General features: G+C 38.3%; 2 long non-coding RNA genes across 2 annotated transcripts in view; both read left to right on the top strand.

The window, feature by feature from the left end:
- The window catches only part of LOC149108062 (uncharacterized), a 5,226-nt gene extending 2,876 nt beyond the window's left edge, over window positions 1-2,350 (top strand). Inside the window, exon 3 of the long non-coding RNA XR_016209021.1 lies at window positions 2,043-2,350. This is a non-coding gene — a long non-coding RNA (uncharacterized LOC149108062). The remainder of the gene's footprint in view (window positions 1-2,042) is intronic.
- Window positions 2,351-3,940: 1,590 nt separating this feature from the next.
- Window positions 3,941-5,746, top strand: LOC149108061 (uncharacterized). Its single transcript, XR_016209020.1, has 2 exons — window positions 3,941-4,133; window positions 5,248-5,746. It is a non-coding gene; the product is annotated as an uncharacterized LOC149108061 (long non-coding RNA).
- Window positions 5,747-13,512: the final 7,766 nt, after the last annotated feature.

The following is a 13,512-nucleotide window of genomic DNA, read 5'->3' as shown; positions in this document are numbered from 1 at the left end:
GCGCGAATATACGTATGTATATTTTATTTGTGTGAGTTCGGCTTGAACGCGTCCCAAGCAAGGAGACAAACAAGGTTTTATACGTAGCTTAACATTCCGTTGTTTCTACATTCACAAAGCTTGCTCTAAGAAAAAGGTAACTTGGATTTCCAGGGTTACAAACGATGCAATTTTTTGGCGTTTGTATTTTCGTGCAATTTTGACGCAAATCCCGAAAGAACTGTATCGCGATGCAAAGCAGCGAAATTTTATCGCGTGTGCCATAGTTTCTTGAGCGGCGCGTGACGCCAGAATAACAGTTCATTTTTTTAGGCTTGCCATAAGTCGACTCTTTCTTGAAGCGGAACAAGTGCAACTGCGAGAAGTCTTCTCGTTCCGCCAACACGCACGAGTTGAAATTTAATTTATTTAACATTGGCGTGAAAATATCGTTGCCCACCGATGACCAGACATGATGACCTTGCCTCGAAAAAACACTCTCTCAGGCCACTCCTTCCTAAATACGAAATAACTGAAGCATGTTTGATTAACATGATACCGGGTTAACGTTCATACTAGTACGAACGAAGGGCGCTAAAAAATGCCCAAATTTTGAATTAGGGTAGCTGCTGTGGTCTTGCAAATGTTTATGAATGTTTAGCCTTCGAAAAGGTTCCCGGCGAGGACAGAAAAAAATTTGGCGAGCGCGAAACAGAATAATTCGGAGAGTGAAGCGATCGGGGCGGGACAGGGTAGCCTGTAGACTTATATTTTTGATGTGCCTATCCGCCGTTTGTGATAAGCCTGCAACAAATCAATCAATGAGGTAATTAGACCTGTCAAGAAGCTACATTTTCTGTACTGGCAAACAGATCTAATCGACCTAATCATTCAGCCAGGCCCGGCGGAAGTAACATGTTCACGGAATATTTCAAATTTTGTCCCTCCAGAGCCAATATTTAGAGAGCTTAAAACATATTTTGCAATACCGAAATGAGCCTAGAGAAATTATTAGCAAATGATAGAGGTGTCATGTAGATAACAGCGGAAAGTCCGGAAACCACGCCCTTGACCACTTGAGAAAAGTTTTCATCTTTGCCGGCTAAAAAACCACAAAAATTTGAAACCGCAACGGGAAAGGAAAACTTTTAGACAGAAACGGAGGGTCGCACTAGTGGGAGATAATTGACAGTACCAAATTTCAAATTTGTTTGCTTGGCGATGTCATCCCAAGCTTTGCGGGCTTGACTGCTGTTGATGCGATCGAAATTCTCGGCTCACAGGTTGAATAGCATTTTTTCTTCGTCATCTGACCATCTTTCATAAGATCGTTTTCCAGTATCTACGGGTTCAGGATCAGGAGACGATTGGGAAGACGAAAATGACGACGTTTGTGAAGCGCTTGCCTACATGGACCTGGTCGGTAGAGCGCTTTCCTACGCAATGCTCGCATGTGAAGTGCTCGGTTGCGTTCCCCTTCCAGTCATATGATTGTAGACGGAAGCATACTGCGGGTATTCCATGCTATCGCCGTAAAAACCTTGAAAACCTCGCTTTTCATGTTACGCTGACAATCGTTGACAGTTACCGCTGTGATTCCCATTGTTTGGCCCGACTTTTCGAAAATCTGCCTGCCCCACCCAAGCACTACGGCGTCTTTGATGTTTGCCGATTCGCAAAGTTTTTGCCAAAGCGAAAAACCTGCGGTCGCACTAGGCAAAGGCCCGCGATGACAGATTTCCACCGCAAATTAAACAAATTCTGGCAAAGATTTCCCAAGTGCGACCCATAACTATAGCACAGTCAGACGGCTCCACTCTACTTAAAATTCCTCCTCACAACAGAGCATTTTGTTTTTGTTAGACAGCACAATCAGTATCAAACTTGCTATTAATTGCCCTTAAAATAAAGACGTTTTGATCGTAATATCAGTCTCAATGCGTTTACGTAATTTCAATGTGATGTTCTGTAAAAAAGGCTTTAACAGAAAAAGAGACTCTAGCTTTCCATATTTTGCGACTCCGTTTGAACTGGCCTCTTAGGGGCATTCTTTGTTTCTGTAGGGAATCGTGAATTGATGCCGCCTCGAACAATCGTGGTGTTGAAGGAAACATGAGAGGCACACCATTGGCTACCGAGCTCCAGTTCACAGCACGAGGAAAAGGGTTTGCAAAAATTAATGAGCTAGTTACTTCTAACCATATCTTTGTTAACTAATAGAGAAAAAAACGTTAGTGAACTGAAAAACGTTTGTGAACTATTTAGTGGTTGTTTAATGCTTAAAGACCACATGCTGAATGGTATACAGGAAGTGAGTTAACCGCTTTCTCACTAACCGAAAGTGTCCCGTGACAGAGCCTCCCAACAAAAATGAAGTTACCTCTTTAACGGCTCATCGTAAGCTAATTTTAAGTGATCTCGTTGGAGGCTTCAACACATGGAAGGTTGTGCCGCGAAAGTATTTGTTATCTCTGAAGGGAGGTTTGGAAACACCAAAAGATTATTTTACTTGTAGACGACTGCTGGTAATTTTCCCAAATTATCCCAGAATCCTGATGTCTTTTCGAGAAATTCGGAGGCATTTCCACTTAGTCCCAACACGGTTATGAACAAGTGTTTGATCTCAAAAGACTTTCCTAAACTGGCGAAAACACGTCAGCTTATTAGGACAAAAGTGTTGTCTGTCAAAATGCAATAAAGTAAGCTTAATGGAGATAAATTTGGCTTGAAACATGTAAACCTAACTTAATATTTAGAGAAGTGTTTGTGATTTCGCAAGGGAGTCCAAACTTCTTCTGAACATCTTAACTTAATTTAAAGAAGTGATGGTGATCTCGCTAGGGATTCCAAAACTTCGTAACATCTTAACTTAATTTAGAAAGGTGTTTGTGATCTCGCAAGGGATTCCAAAACTTCTTCTGAACACCTTACCTTAGTGTTTGTGATCTCGCTAGGGATTGCAAACTTTCGTAACATCTTTACATACTTTAGAAAAGTGTTTGTGATCTCGCAAGGGATTCCAAAACTTCTTCTGAACATCTTAACTTACTTTAGAGAAGTGTTTGTGATCTCACAAGGGATTCCAAAACTTCGTAACATCTTAATCTACTCTAGAAAAGTGCTTGTGATCTTGCAATGGATTCCAAAACGTCTTCTGAACATCGTAACTTACTTTAGAGAAGTGTTTGTGATCTCGCACGGGATTCCAAAACTTCGTAACATCTTTACTTACTTCAGAAAAGTGTTTGTGATCTCGCAAGGGATTCCAAAGACTTCTTCTGAACATCGTAACTTACTTTAGAGAAGTGTTTGTGATCTCGCAAGGGATTCCAAAACTTCCTAACATCTTTACTTACTTTAGAAAAGTGTTTGTGATCTCGCAAGGGATTCCAAAACTTCTTTTGAACATCTTAACTTATATTAGAGAAGTGTTTGTGATCTCGCAAGGGATTCCAAAACTCCTACAGTTTATTTAACTAGATGAATGCTGTAACAAGGTTTCCGAAATTCGCTACCTATACTAAGAGAAATACTTCAAAACTCTCTTTGGTTCTCCTGAGGGTTCCTTGAACATCGTAGTTTGTTATTCAACTGTATGAGTGTTTTTAATTTATGAAAGTTTCCTAATCATTGAAGGGTTTACAAAGATTTTACTTAGAAGAAGCGCAGTTACATATAGGTTATTTTAAACAATTATACCCATTTACGTGAAGTGTTATTATTTACGACTGTTCTTCGCGATTGTATTTTATTGTGTTCACATGATGTAAGTTTCTCCGCAGGTTCTAGAGTGAAACGTGGAGTACTTTGTTGGTGTTTTGTTGAACAAATTGCGTTTCAGGTATGATATAGGCTAGCTTTCCTGCAATTTGAAAAGGGAAAAAAAGGGACTTGCGTCCATATAGAGGTGTTTTTTTAACAGTTAGACAGGAGTTTTTTTATGGAGGGAAGAGTGTTTTTTTTAGTTTTATTAGGCAATTTCAAAGATAAAGGTACAAGACTGTCAATTTTTCCTTTTGAAGGTCAAAAAAGTCAATACCATTTTTCAAGATAAAGATCAACGCGCGCATGCTAATTGTTGTTCCTTTCCTTTTTACACAGGTTGAAAGAGAGAGTTGACTGTGAGACCATTTTGCGTCAACACTGTAATTCAGGTAGGTAATTCACCTCATATAATAACGTTAAGGACTGCAAAAAGATTCTAAGGAAAGCTTTTTTTAACAGCTCAGTTTCACGAAAATAAGTAGACATATGGTCAGCTTCATATTACTAATTTCTGGTAGAAATGCTAGCGTCGGACGTGGTGATGGTTGTTGAGCATCTGACATGAGCAGTTAGAAGAAGTGTTATGCAAATGGCAACTGGAATTATGCAGTTTACAAGCGTCGAGGTCAAGATAGTGCCTTCCTGGCAAACGTTTTGTTTAGTAAAGCATATTAAATAATTAGTAGCGTTTAAAACAGATATAATTAATCAGTAGCAAGATTCAGTTTTCTGTCAGAAACTCGAAAGCCTCCAGTAGAAAGATCCAATGCAAAACTGGCAGCCTAAATGTATGTCGCCCAGAAGAAACACTTCCCTAAAGGAATTAAAACTATTTACCTTGAAGATTAGGACAAAATAAATCACTGTGTTGAGTTTTCAGGCTATCTTCTTCTCTAATTGGAGATCACAATTACATATACCTTATCAAAAAAGTGAAAACGAGGCTATGTAGGTCAGAGTCGTTTTATTCCTTTATAATCCGTTAAATAAGTCTCTACTTTGTAACCTTTAAACCAAAAAACGCCAAAGCGTTTTAGTATTTTGTTTCATTTGCTTTTTTAGTGTGATCACGTTATAAGAAACGTGACCAGACAACAGAAGGCATTGGTAGCCATTTTTGCATATGGTCAGTTAGAAAAATAGATCGTTAGATGATGTTGTAGAGGGACCCTGTTTGGGCAAGAATGCACTTTTTTTAGTGCATCTGCTAACGAGGATTAGGATGTTTTGGATAATAGATTCTGGGTACGATTTCTCACAAGTGCCGCTAACACTTGACTCGGAGCTGCAGTTGGGATTATAAGAAGATATATGGTCTTTCATATATTCACTTGTAGTTGGGACTATGGTTGAAGGGGCAGGTGGACCAGAGCAGTTTTGTTTTCTCACAATTCTTTCAAAATTTGCAAATGAATGAACTATTAATATTGCTCTGGCCCGAGAATGAAAACTACTTCAAAATGTCTGCTAGTTTTTCGCAATGTTGAGTTTTTCTATTTGTAGCTAGCAAGGGGCAATTAATACAGTCTGGATTATAGATTCTGAGGAACAGGTACGATTTCTCATAAGTGCCACCAATACTTAAAGATATACTCGGGGCTGTCAAAAACTTATGCCGTTAAGCTTGAAGGGGGCAGGTACACCAGAGCAGTTTAAAAACTGGAATGTGCGAGCTCGAGGTTCATTTCCAGCCCTTGTTCCTCCCATTATGGACTGAGAGGAAAAATTCAATTACAATTTACAAATTAGTAGAGCTAACTCTAAGTATTGAACAGATCCGAGCATAAAATCCACTATAGTACATTTCAAATTATCTACCAGTTTCAAAAGGTAACTAAGGCAGTCTGAACCTGGGTCCGTTGCGGTATTGGTTTCCTAAAAACGCTGACAGCCCTAAACAGCAGTGGCAGTTAAGCAATTAATTTATCGTAAGTTTTACTTTTCTAGGTATTGCTCATTTTATGGCAAAATAAATGGTTTCTATAGATTTTTTTACAACAAACATCTAATTCTATTGGATTTTACTTTTTTTATGCATGCTACATCTCCATTGAAGCCTGTATACATTTGGAAGAAAAAATGCAATCTACTTTGCATTTTTCATTAACAGCTGAATGGAGCAATGAGTTCTTGTAGTCTTAGTGGCCTTGGACACAGTTCAGTTATGATACATTCAGCGACAATTGTTTCGCGGAGGGCTATAAATTACTGCTAGATGAATTATTGCATGGATGGAGAACTGTCCTAATCTTACTGCCATTCAATGATAATTGTAGTGTTTCCTTTTTGAGGTAAGTAAAATTTTTGTTTTTTCATGTTCACTAGTTAATTTAGTTATAAATTAACTAGTTATAATTAATTGATTAATTATAACTGAGTCAAATTAATTAATTGATTAATTAATTAGATTCAACGGAATTTTAATTTAATTAACTCAATTGATTAAATTAAAATTGAATTAAAAAAGGTATTTATACTCTTCCTGGTTGGCGCAAAAAGTAATGTAAAAATTGCTGGGAAAACCAGCGTTTCTTAAGTTGTGCTGGCTGGGAAAAAGCATCCCCCAAACGGTTCCTGGCTGGCGACTTCATTTAGCTATCTTCTACTAGCTGGCGGTGCGGAGCGGATATTATTTTCCCACGGTTGTTAATTATTAACTATTTATCTCTTATTGGATGTCAATTAATACTTTCGAGCAACAACAAGTCAATTTAAAAATTTTTCCCGTTGAGCACTCCTGACAATTAGCGTGCTTCGTTTGGAAACCAGAGCATTTTGAATTTCAGGGTTATGGAGGTTGCGTGACATAAGGCTACGATCGAGTTTGTTGAAAAATATATACTTATCTCATGATATTGAGCCTTTTTAGATGATAGAGCATTAGGAAAAGGGGTTATGTAAATGTTTGTTTGTTTAGTACTGATAATCAGTCGCCTAGAAAGCCAAAGTAAGTTCCAGATGTTTACACTATATTCCGGTCGCCATATTGGTGTACCACGGATGTACACCAACATGGCGTTTTCTTACTGGGCTCTGTTAATTTCTGGGAAACATTTACGACGAATATCTGAAGTTTGGAGAAACGCACAGGCCTAAAACTTGGAAAGTGTCTTATTTAGTTATCTTCTATAGCATACATCACAATTTCTTAGCTCTTTTTCATCGGTTGGTTTTCGATTTATTATTATTATTATTTTTTTTTATTGCGTGTCCAGTGAAAACGATCTGTACCCTTCGAAGAACAAAACGGCAACTGTGGAATATATTTTTTGTAAAATGATAAAACATGTTTTTTAGTTCATAATTTTTGTACATGTTCTCTCCTTCCTCTGATATAAATCCATGCCATTCCTATTTTTTGATCGGGATCATTTGCGGTCCAATATTGGGATCATTTCCGGTCCGGGATCATTTGCGGTTCAATTTGGGGATCATTTGCGGACCCGTACAGTTTCCTGTATTTTTTGACGGCTGGCTTAGGTCTCAAAAATATCCGCATCAAAGAAAGTGCTTTTTAATAGTGCTAACAGCACGAAAGAAATGATCCAAAAAGATGAAATTTGAGAGCAGACTTCTGCTTTTATTTGAATTGTCCTTTTTCTTTTCAGCATATTATTTACTACTTTCCGTTGCCACTCTCTATGGCATAAGCCTCCATCACCGAGTAACGCAATAGAAAGTATAACCTACGTTTTTCTCGTGTTTTTTCCGTTAAACGGAGAGAGAATTCAGAAGTTGCAATTCATTTTACCTGTAGTCGCTACGAGCGTGGCTCCGCTGAATTAGAACATCTGCATGTTCCTGTTTTAGAACACTGGTAATCAAATTAAATTCTTATTAAATATGATAAGTTTCAGATCGGCATATTTTAATTGAGGACGCGAACTTGTAATTGAAGGATGGATAAACTATTTTATCCACACAAGCGTTTAATCCAAGTCTGAACTTTATTCTATACGAAAAAGCCAAGAAATTCACGAAAATCGATTGTAAACTCAATAAACTAAACAGCTGGTTGGCGGTTTGTTGACATATTGAATGAATGCGCAGAATTATTCATCCAGTATAAGAGCCAGACATTTGTCTATATGATCGTCAGCAAACATAGCATCTAACTTGAACTAAAAAGCTACTAACTATGACAAGTTTTGGTGGCATAACTTAATTAGTAGGCGATTGATATAGCGCTCGCTCGATAGACCAATCAATTGAACAATTCGATATATAATTATGTAACGTGGTAGAACGTTTAGCAAAAGAAACAACCTTTATAAGATATAGTCCTGTTTAAAATTATTTATGTAAGTTTTTCCCATACAGTAGCCTATAAAACGTGGACAAAATATTCCATGATTATCTTCCAAACCATTACCTATTAAGGAAAATTGACGTATATCGCCACACTTATTTGTGTATACAATATCTGTCATACAGAGTAATTCATCTACGTACCAATAAATATCACAAAACTGAGCCTTCCGTTCCTTTAAAATGCTTGTTTATTTGTTTAAAATGAATAAGAGCCTTCACTAACCATTATTATCATATCAGGTAAAGTCATCTGCTTTCAATACATCTCGATAGATGACTCAGGGATGTCTGTTTATGGCATTTAGTCCCATCCCTCTCTCCGCCCCTAATTCACTTTTCTCCAGCTGCTATCAGCTTATTACGCTACTGTCGTGTTTTTGGGTATGTTTATATTTTCCCTCTTCCCTGTTTGCTGCGATTATTTTATTGCTTGAAGTTCCCATGGAATATTCAGGTGAGCATGATGTTTCTTTACATCACAAGCATATGCATAGGCACAGAAAGTTTTCTCTGGTTTGAATTAAATTGTAGAATTACAAGTGGAAGATTAGGAAAACAAGAAATGTTATGAAAAGAAGAGGTCGTAAGCGACTGTTTCAACAATTTTTCCGTGTTCTCCTAAACTTGCACAAGTCATAGCAACACAGCTTTTATTTCGTGTTACTCTTTTAGTATTTCTTGGGTATCTTTCTTCTCCGATTATAAAATTTGCGGCCACGTTTTTTGGAGCATATCATTTATCTGTGTCGCAAGTTTCTGTAAAGCGAAACACAAAGTAATAGAGAAATAGAATATAAAAGTTTTTAATATCAAAGACATGAAAACTTAAAATTTCAAGGTTTTAAACACAGAACGATCCTATAAAAGGCAAGGACACGCCACCTTTGAAGCATTTTGTTGGCTTTTTGTGTAATGATGGAAAGCCGAAATAACGGTCGCACAACAGAAGAAGTCGTGGAGATTATAGCGTTTTTTTTCGTTAAAATAACGGAGTCATTTACGTAGAATAATATAAGGTAAATAATAAAAATACATTGAAAATAAAACTTATATTAACACTTTACAAGATACCTTTGGAAGAACAAAAACGATGAATTATCTTCGTCACTTCACGGAACATTCAAATTTCGCCGCTAACTAAAATAACAAAGCTGATGCCTGCGATCAACGAGCTATCGGTTTCCATTTATCTCAGCATGCCGAGAACGAAGAAAAATCTCGTAAGAGGTGACTTTCGTTAGCCTGTGAGCACAGACGGATTTTGGTGGGATATTCAAACTCATTCAAATTTATGAGCGTTATGATGGTGCATGCAAACAAAATGCAAATTGAACAGCGTTGAGTTATTCCTCAAACTATTCTGTATTCAGAGTAAAGAAATTAGAAACAAAAAAGTGAGATTTCTCCTGAATATTGACGTTAGAGAGGCGAAGGAAGACTCATGGCTGAATGCAATAAAAACAAAATTTGCGTTTGTAAAAGGCCGACTGAAGTTTAGCAGCAAGACGGTACAACAGCAGCCAATGTTCACCTTGTGGAATCTCTTTCAGATACCTGGCTGAAGAAAAACCCTATTACCGTAGATATAACATATTACCTTCGTAGTCTGCTTGTACCTGAGGTTTTTTACGAGTTTTAGTTTCCAAACTTATTTCTCAGCCGCGTTAGTCTTCGAAGGAGCAAAGACACCTGGCATCAAAAGAACTAGACACGGCATTTCATAAATTTGAGTGAACAGCTCGAATTCATACGATAGGCTTTCGCAAGTGGAGGAACAAAAATTATGAAGTCGAAATTAAAAAAAGTCAATTTTCTTTGTAAACTCTTCTCTTGAAGCTATCGTTCATTTAGTTCAAAAGGCATTGCTTACGTGTAAAATAAAACAGAAAATTACACCCGTCGCTCTCCGGAATTTTATGGCAACGCGCTAAAATTAGACCTGAGTGAATAAGCCAATCAAATGGGAGCGTTGGTCATCCGTTGGGATTTGTGATTGGCAGGCTGAAAACTTCAGCCTCCTTATTGCGTTCGTAGAACGCAGTCCTAATGTAGACTTGAGTCAAGTTTCATGGGACGGTGGATCTTGGATCTTTCGACACCGATTTGGCCGCGCCGTAGCAGGGGCAAAAACGAATGACATCATCGCCAAACCATGTGCTGTATGTCCATCCAATAGCCGTGTCCATCTGCTACGTCATTCTTGTTCTCTTTTGTGGCTTCTTTCGTTGTTTTCGACGTTTTGGAGTCTTCTTTGAACTGGTTTTTTACTCTGATTGCATTCGACAAAAAACGGAATGCAGTCCCAGTGTAGCGCTTGCAGCGACTGGCAAATTCCAAAACGAGACGAAACAAAACGAGCTCTAGGCGTGTCGCGACAAGCTAGTGGGTGGGACTACTTTACAGGTCGTCTTCAAGGATAGACAAGTAAACCACGAAAAACCAAAGTTGACGGTTATCGGCGATTTATTGCATCAAAGTAAACGATCGTAAACTGAAATAACAATATGTAACGAATTTCTATCAATTTAGCGGAAAGGTTGCATAACAAATACTCAAAACTTACACGAGACAAACTACCGATTGGGAATCGATAACATAACGAAATTGAATAATACAACACATCAAAAAATAGCCAGCGTAAATACTACGCTAAGATACTAAATAAGATTCGATCACAGAAATACACAACAAAAAGAACTGATTAACAGCTCAATGCTTTCCAACCTAAAAGGTGGGCGTTCACTCTAGTAACGTCTAATTTAGACGATCATAAATCGATTAACATTGTACAAATGTTTCTTTGTATTCCTTCGCCCATAGCTATAAAAACGTAACTTAATCAAAATGACAAAGGTACTCACATATCGGACCCGCTTGAACCAAGGGTTAGGAAATCAAAAACATCAAGAGTTCAAGGTTGACAAGGCCACGCGAGAAGGAACGAAAAACTACTTTAAAAGGACGCTAACTCAGCTTTTATATGCGCGTGGTGACGCTTAAAGGTCCGATTACAAAACTAACAAAAAAGAAGTAAACATTGTAACTACGTTCGTAACTAAGATAAAGAGACAATTATTAACTAATCGTGATTGGCCTGGCTACTAAGTAGTGTCCTTAACAACCAGTGCAGACTAGAGTGATATGTTTTGGCCGGGGGAAAACAAATTACGTCATCGCAAAGCACGTGTAAACAAGATTATTTGCTTTTTAGATCGATCGTTCGCGATCGCTTGTTTGTTGTTTTGATTCTGGACCGTGAGTGGCCTCTTTTGTCAGGATGTCACATTCACAGTCCAAAGGGAGTAAATCGGCTCCTAAATTCAGCAATAAAGATTCTGACTCGGAAAAGAAAGAAAGTGAAGAAGACGAGTCAGACAAAGACAAATTCGACTCGAACGATTTTGACAGATTGTTCAAAGGAATCAAGAAACCCGCCTTAATCGTCTTCAGCGGAGATAAAGACCTTTATCACGAATGGAAAGTGCAATTTGAAATATTGGTGGATGGGATGAAAGTACCAGCTAAAACCAAGATAATGATGTTGAAAAATTCTCTATCTGGGAAGCCGTTACGAGTTGTGGAGCGGTTACGTTGCACATCTAGACAATATCAAACTGCCTTGGAAAAACTTGATCAGAAGTACGGAGGTGAAAAGCGACTTTTGCAACGTTACCTCGAAGTCAGTTTGCGTGCGTCTCCTGTCGAGGAGACTAACCTAAAGGAGTTGGAGATTTTCTCGGATCGTTTAATTGACGTTGTGGTTAAGCTTGAGAATAGCGACCAGCATCAAGAGCTCGCAGGAGTATCTCAACTAACATTGCAGTGCAACGAAAGTTATCAGGGTCTCTTCTTAACGCGTACCAAGAGTGGTTGCACAGGAAACCCAGGAAGGATGGACTATCCGTATTTTCTAAATAGTTACAGAAGCAAGTTGTTTATCATATGGACAGAGGATATATCGAGTCAAAGAAACACAAGCGTGAGAAAGGAGCAGTTCACAACGTTACTAGAGAGCCCACACCCAAGTGTGTTGTGTGCCATGGATCTCACTAAGTAAACGCATGCAAGAACTGGGGTGAAACATCCATTGCGAATAGATGGGAAATCGCAAAAAAGAATGAACTTTGTTATCGTTGTTTGAAATCAGGCCATCGACGGAAGAATGGTCCGGAAAACAATCGCTGTGGTACCAATGATTGTAGAAGCACCTATATCACTTCCATCTGCACTTCGAACGTCGATCTAATCCGCATGAACGTGTAGACGCTGCTGGAGAGACACGAAGCGCTTTCGGCGACTCTGAGTCTGCAGGGGATGTTGTAAGAAAGTCTCGCTGACGTTAAAGAGTCTCAATGGGGAGACCCAATCTACTGTTGAAGGATGGACACTGAATGATATGTGTCAAGACTTGTCTCAGTCCAGACTGGAATCAACACAAAGTCAAATGGGAACACCTTAAGAATATTCCATTTCCTATAGCCCCTGGAAGGAAAACTATTGACATTCTGATCGGATCAGACCATCCTGAGCTTACGCTAGCCTTAACAGAATGTTACGGTCCAATTGGAGCGGTCCAAACGCCGTTGGGGTGGACCTGTGTTGGGCGTTTGCCAGCCCTTTCTTCAGCAGAGAAACGTTTGTTCTCTTAAGGTGGTCTTATACCTAAATTTTTTTTTTTTTGCAAAACAACTCTGTGGAACAGTTTTGGTATCACGTTAAAGGACTTTGCACTCTGACTTCAAAAATGAGCTTTTCCAGCTCACGTGCCACGATAGTTAATGAATAACTAGCTCCTTAGTGTTAAAAAGTGGTGTTCATTATAAACACGATAACGTAATAATGAATGGTTCGAGAAGTATGGAATTAAGTTCATCCTGTCCATAAGCAAGTTATCCAGGAGACAAGCCTCAGAAAACAGTGTTTTGAGGGGGTTTTTCTCGTGAAATGTTGAAAAAGTATATTAATATTAACTAATATTAACTATATTAACTAAATAACAGGAAAAAATTTCACAAATTGCAAATTTTGGAGGTTTAAGACCTAGATAATTGTGTCCTTCATCAATGTTGAAAATTTGACAACATTCGGTTAAAAGCCAGTGGAGATATCGTGTGCGAGATATTGATGATCCGTCTATTTGGTGATTTTGAGAAATAAGGCTTTAAAGTTTTACTTCGGTCTCCGAGAGCCCAAATTAGCGCTGTGAACTAGGGGGGGGGGGAGGTCAGGGGCAGGGGGAGGGGTATATTTAAAGGTTTTACATAAATGTTTTATTGAACACCCGAATACACACCAGTCATAGAAATGTTAACCAAGTATAAGGAGCGTATAAGATGGTAGAAGAAATAATGTTCAGGACCATGATGCAAAATTCTCGTAACTACACATCTTTAAAGCGTTTGTGTAAAGTATCATTAAAATGTACTGAATTGAATCCATTTTGTGAGTACTTTTAGA

This window comes from Orbicella faveolata, unplaced genomic scaffold (assembly GCF_042242905.1).
Source record: "Orbicella faveolata isolate gen_17 unplaced genomic scaffold, um_ofav_v1 contig_26, whole genome shotgun sequence".
Lineage (NCBI taxonomy): Eukaryota > Metazoa > Cnidaria > Anthozoa > Scleractinia > Merulinidae > Orbicella > Orbicella faveolata.
Note: the sequence above shows the minus strand (reverse complement) of the source record. Positions and strands in the feature narration are given on the sequence as shown.